The 6,861-nt window shown below is 39.2% G+C and overlaps 1 long non-coding RNA gene across 1 annotated transcript; it reads left to right on the top strand.

Annotated features, from left to right (window-relative positions):
- Nucleotides 1-3,261: 3,261 nt before the first annotated feature.
- LOC115149847 (uncharacterized) lies at nucleotides 3,262-4,200 on the top strand. Its single transcript, XR_003866977.1, has 2 exons — nucleotides 3,262-3,520; nucleotides 3,665-4,200. It is a non-coding gene; the product is annotated as an uncharacterized LOC115149847 (long non-coding RNA).
- Nucleotides 4,201-6,861: the final 2,661 nt, after the last annotated feature.

Below are 6,861 nucleotides of genomic sequence, written 5' to 3'. Positions count from 1 at the left end.
GAAGATCACATCAGTGACTCAACCCACTCAAGTGACGCACCCCTCCTAGGGACAGCATGGAAGAGTACCAGTAAGCCAGTGACTCAGCCCCTGTAATAGGTTTAGAGGCAGAGAATCCCAGTGGAGAGAGGGGAACTGGCCAGGCAGAGACAGCAAGGGCAGTTCTTTGCTCCAGTACCTTTTCGTTCACCTTCACACTCCTGGGCCAGACTACACTCAATCATAGGACCTACTGAAGAGATGAGGCTTCAATAAAGACTTAAAGGTTGTGACCGAGTCTGCGTCTCTCACATGGGTAGGTAGACCATTCCATAAAAATGGAGCTCTATAGGAGAAAGCCCTGCCTCCAGCTGTTTGCTTAGAAATTCTAGGGACAGTAAGGAGGCCTGCGTCTTGTGACCGTAGCGTACGTGCACACCCTTTAGTTTGTCCATTTTCATCTGAAATGATTTTACATACATTTTTCGAACTTTCAAATTTCAATAGCTCCTTGGTCATGTGACCTACTGACTTCAAACAAGGTTCAGAATGTCCACTCAGTGGGCCTACACATTGCACACCCTTTAGTTTGTCCATTTTCATCTCAGGAGATTTTAATTTAAGTTTTCAAACTTTCAAATTTGAATAGCTCCTTGGTCAAAAATTCATACAGTATGAAGGATGAACATAGAAGTACATTAGATGTGCACTTAACCAAGTCTAAGGACATGTAATATCATTTTGTAGTTAAAACCTGTTGGGGCTAGGGGGCAGTATTTTCACGGCCGGATAAAAAATGTACCCGATTTAAACTGGTTACTACTCTTGCCCAGAAACGAGAATATGCATATAATTAGTAGATTTGGATAGAAAACACTCTAAAGTTTCTAAAACTGTTTGAATGGTGTCAGCGTTTGACATGCTTCTAAGTACGGTAATGGAATATTTTTACATTTTTTGTCATGAAATGCGCTCGCGCGTTACCCTTCGGGTAGTGACCTAAACGCACGAACAAAACGGTGGTATTTGGATATAACTATGGATTATTTGGAACCAAAACAACATTTGTTGTTGAAGTAGAAATCCTGGGAGTGCATTCTGACGAAGAACAGCAAAGGTAATCCAATTTTTCTAAGAGTAATTCTGAGTTTAGTGAGCCCCAAACTTGGTGGGTGTCAAATTAGCTAGCCTGTGATGGCCGAGCTATGTACTCAGAATATTGCAAAATGTGCTTTCGCCGAAAAGCTATTTTAAAATCTGACATAGCGTTTGCATAAAGGAGTTCTGTATCTGTAATTCTTAAAATAATTGTTATGTATTTTGTCAATGTTTATCATGAGTAATTTAGTAAATTCAACGGAAGTTTTCGGTGGGTATGCTAGTTCTGAACATCACATGCTAATGTAAAAAGTTGTTTTTTGATATAAATATGAACTTGATTGAACAAAACATGCATGTATTGTATAACATAATGTCCTAGGAGTGTCATCTGATGAAGATCATCAAAGGTTAGTGCTGCATTTAGCTGTGGTTTTGGTCTTTGTGACATATATGCTTGCTTTGAAAATGGCTGTGTGATTATTTTTGGCAGGGTACTCTCCTGACATAATCTAATGTTTTGCTTTCGCTGTAAAGCCTTTTTGAAATCGGACAATGTGGTTAGATTAACGAGTGTCTTGTCTTTAAAATGGTGTAAAATAGTCATATGTTTGAGAAATTGAAGTTATAGCATTTTTTAAGTATTTTAATTTCGCGCCACGCGATTCCACTGGCTGTTGACTAGGGTGGGACGCAAATGTCCACCTAGCCCATAGAAGTTAACTGGAATTGGAGTTGAATGTTTCTGATGACGTACAGTTGAAGTCGGAAGTTTACATACACCTTAACCAAATACATTTAAACTCAGTTTTTCACAATTCCTGACATTTCATACTAGTAAAAATGCTCTGTCTTAGGTCAGTTAGGAGAAAATTATTTATTTCAGCTTTTATTTCTTTCATCACATTCCCAGTGGGTCAGAAGTTTACATACACTCAGTTAGTATTTGGTAGCATTGCCTTTAAATTGTTTAACTTGGGTCAAACGTTTTGGGTAGCCTTCCACAAGTTTCCCACAATAAGTTGGGTGAATTTTGGCCCATTCCTTCTGACAGGGCTGGTGTAACTGAGTCAGGTTTGTAGGCCTCCTTGCACATTTTTTTTTTTACTAATTACTGTCCATGAGTAACCTCAACCTGTGAGTGTTTTGGCCAATAAAGTGCCAACTCAATTCTACCACTGACTAGTCTCTCATGCCCCTATGAACGGGGACACAGGGCAATAGTTTTTCATCTAAACCAGCCCTTTTTTACTGGAGTACACTAACCCCTAATTGGAGCTCTTTTCTTGACACACAGTAGCAGTTTACCAGATAAGAAGTCAAGAAGATCAAAAAGTAGATTGTTGTAAGGGTGTATTACGTCCTGTGCTGGCCCCATTGTCATATCCATTCTGGATTCTGAGTGGTGAAATCATAGCTGAAAAATACCTCTATGTATGTGTATGCTGTATGTGGGAATGTCTTTTGTCCGTCCTACATGTAGTGTTGGTACATTCCTCAACTGCATATACCATAAATTGCTATTGCAAATAGAAGTATTATGTTCAACAACTGACATTTTCAGATATTATTTTGATAAACATACTTTGGTGCTTACAATTATTTCTCTATTGTCATAGACTTGGTGGGCACTGTCATCTGTGATTTTTTTATATGACTTTAAGCACGTACTGATGAAACTGTCACTTAATTTTTTTTCTTCAAGTCTACAAACGCTCTACATTTATTCACTCTGTGATAGGGTTGAATCCTACATGCTACTTTTATTATTGTCCTGTAAATGGTTCAGTGCCTATAATTTAGGCTGTTTGTAGAATGGGGCATAAAGGAAATTACCGCTATTAGATTATAGTGATAAGGAAAACAGCATACAATTTTGGCCTTTGTATTCATTTGCCTATAACTAATCAGAATTCCATTATGTTTATATAAAAAAGAGAATACTTCAAAAGGAGAAGATCCTGCCATGGAAAAGACAACTAGGTGGACATAAAGTGGAAAGGAGGGGAAATAACTCACACCATGCAGCAGGACACCTTCAGCTGTGGGGTCTTTGTAATGCAGGTTTGATAGTTATATTTTCAATAATGAATGGTTTGCTGTTATGTGACAATTAGGTCAAAGACTCTATTTGATTTTTTAGTGTAGATGGCCAAGGAAGTTGCACAGAACTTCCACAACATCCCCTCCCAAATTGATATAGAATCTTCACAAAAACACATGGAGCAACTGCGAAAATAAATGGCTGAGGATATACTAAAAATGTCTGGTATGTAATGACATTTAATTCAAAGTAAATGTAAATTCTTTATTTTTATGTAGTTGTGTGGGACAGCCATATGTTCAGTTCATGCCTATGATTTCAGAGTTCAACAAAGCCAACAACTGCTTCATGTGTGCTGATAAAGATAAAGAACCTGGATGTGGCCCAAAGACTGAATGGGTTAGTAACTTTATTTAACATGTTTATAATCTTTTGACAACAGTGACGGCATGTAAGACAATTTATGATATAACACAATGGATGGCTAATTCGCCATACTGCATTGATATTATTTATAACGTGTTACGCTTTGTTTTGTTTTAGATTGAATGTTTTGCATGCCAACGGTGGTTCCAAGTGCTGTGCCTAAGAATGAAGACAAAAGAGTTCAACAGAGTAAAGAACACAAACTGGAAGTGCAGTCTTTGTTGATGAAAATGTATGCTATACCGCATCCACACTGAAGAGGATCCACACTTAAGAGAAAGTTAACACTGTGAAATGTTTCATACTTATTTGAAGTAAAGTGTCACTTGACATGTTGGAAAAGATTAAGGTCTACAATTTCTGTTTAATTTGTCAATATTCAATTTTTATTCATTGATTTTCTGGCCACCATTACTGTGGTTACATGTTCAGTATATGTATTGACCAGCAAACCCACTGCAGCCTACCTTACTAGCTCACTCTCTATCCCTGCTTTGGACAATTAATAACATGACTCTCGTACTTTGCCCTTTTCCTTTAAGGTTGATATTAACGATAAAAGGAGATATTATCTGTCTCTCTCCTATTGTGTACCGCTGTTAAATACTGTAGAAAAATAAAAAACAAGGAAAATAAGTACTTAGAACTACCAATTATTATAGATAAATATTAAAGAAAAGGGTAAACAACACTGGACTGAACCCCCTAATTGTCAAACTAATAAACTCAGCAAAAAAAGAAACACCCTCTCACTGTCAACTGCGTTTATTTTCAGCAAACTTAACATGTGTAAATATTTGTATGAACATAAGATTCAACAACTGAGACATAAACTGAACAACTTCCACAGACATGTGACTAACAGAAATGAAATAATGTGTCCCTGAACAAAGGGGGGGTCAAAATCAAAAGTAACAGTCGGTATCTGGTGTGGTCACCAGATGCATTAAGTACTGCAGTGCATCTCCTCCTCACCAGATTTGCCAGTTCTTGCTGTGAGATGTTACCCCACTCTTCCACCAAGGCACCTGCAAGTTCCCGGACATTTCTGGGGGGAATGGGCCTAGCCCTCACCCTCCGATCCAACAGGTCCCAGACGTGCTCAATGGGATTGAGATCCGGGCTCTTCGCTGGCCATGGTAGAACACTGACATTCCTGTCTTGCAGGAAATCACACACAGAACGAGCAGTATGGCTGGTAGCATTGTCATGCTGGAGGGTCATGTCAGAATGAGCCTGCAGGAAGAGTACCACATGAGGGAGGAGGATGTCTTCCCTGTAACGCACAGCGTTGAGATTGCCTGCAATGACAACAAGCTCAGTCCGATGATGCTGTGATACACCGCCCCAGACCATGATGGACCACCTCCAAATCGATCCCGCTCCAGAGTACAGGCCTCGGTGTAACGCTCATTCCTTTGACGATAAACGCGAATCCGACCATCACCTCTGGTGAGACAAAACCACGACTCGTCAGTGAAGAGCACTTTTTTCCAGTCCTGTCTGGTCAAGTGACAGTGGGTTTGTGCCCATAGGCGACGTTGTTGCCAGTGATGTCTGGTGAGGACCTGCCTTACAACAGACCTACAAGCCCTCAGCCAGCCTCTCTCAGCCTATTGCGGACAGTCTGAGCACTGATGGAGGGATTGTGCGTTCTTGGTGTAACTCGGGCAGTTGTTGTTGCCATCCTTTACCTGTCCCACAGTTGTGATGTTCGGATGTACCGATCCTGTGCAGGTGTTGTTACACGTGGTCTGCCACTGCGAGGACAATCAGCTGTCCGTCCTGTCTCCCTGTAGCGCTGTCTTAGGTGTCTCACAGTACGGACATTGCAATTTATTGCCCTGGCCACATCTGCAGTTCTCATGCCTCCTTGCAGCATGCCTTAAGCACGTTCACGCAGATAAGCAGGGACCCTGGGCGTCTTTCTTTTGGTGTTTTTCAGACAGTAGAAAGGCCTATTTAGTGTGCTAAGTTTTCATAACTGTGACCTTAATTGCCTACCGTCTGTAAGCTGTTAGTGTCTTTACGACACAGGTGCATGTTCATTAATTGTTTATGGTTCATTGAACAAGCATGGGAAACAGTGTTCAAACCCTTTACAATGAAGATCTGTGAAGTTACTTGGATTTTTGCTAACTATCTTTGAAAGATATAGTCCTGAAAAAGGGACATTTCTTTTTTTGCTGAGTTTATTAATGTACAACAATATAGAAGATACATGACTAGATGTTATGCAATATGTGTGTATATCCACTGCACAATTCTTAGGTGTGTAATTGACATGACCAAGGAGCTATTGAAAGTTAAAACTATGAAAAATGTACGTTACACCGTGTGATTTTACAGTACACAAATAAGAGTGTGCAATATATAAAGCTAGTCTGTGGACATTCTAAATTTTGTTTGAGTCCAGTAGGTCATATGACCAAGGAGCTATTGAACTTTTACATTTTGAAAAATGTATGTAAAAACGTGGGAGATGAAAATGGACAAACTGAAGGTTGTGCAATATAGAAGGTTAGTCAATGGACATTCTGCACCTTGTTTGAAGTTCATAGGTCACATGACCAAGGAGCTTTTGAAATTAGAAACTTTGAAAAACTTATGTAAAATCGAGTGAGATGAAAATGGACAAACCAAAGGGTGTGCAATATAGAAGGGTAGTCAGTGGACATTCTGAACCTTGTTTGAGTCAAGTAGGTCACATGACCAAGGAGCTATTGAAATGTAAAATCGAATGTAAAAAAAGTTTGTACTTTGTTTACGCTCCCTAACTAATTCAACTAGGAATACAAAAAGCGCTCACATTTCCACATGTTTATTTGCTTTGGAAAGCGAATTCATGTCCAAATCGTGAAAATAAAACCTGTGCAATGTTGTGCGCAATTTTTCCAACACTTATTTGTAGTCTTTGGCTCAAGTGGTTTGAAAGCTATTGATGTTTGAAGGCACGAATATTCAACTTGAAACTGTCTTTACCTCGTTAAATATCAAAACTCTGAACCAATTATATTTATTTGGGGACAGGTCGAAAAGCATTAAACATTTATGGCAATTTAGCTAGCTAGCTTGCAGTTGCTAGTTAATTTGTCATATTTAGCTAACTAGCTAGCTGTTGCTAGCTCATTTGTCCAGGGATATAAACATTGAGTTGTTATTTCACCTGAAATGCAGAAGGTCCTCTACTCCTACAATTAATCCACACATAAAATGGTCAACCGAATCGTTTCAAGTAATTTCTCCTTCTTCCACGCTTCTTTTTCTTCTTTGGACTTTATATGACGATTGGCAACTAACTTTCATAATAAGGT

The sequence above is a fragment of the Salmo trutta genome, chromosome 16 (genome assembly GCF_901001165.1).
Source record: "Salmo trutta chromosome 16, fSalTru1.1, whole genome shotgun sequence".
Classification (NCBI taxonomy): Eukaryota; Metazoa; Chordata; class Actinopteri; order Salmoniformes; family Salmonidae; genus Salmo; species Salmo trutta.
This window is presented reverse-complemented; position numbering and strand designations above follow the sequence as displayed.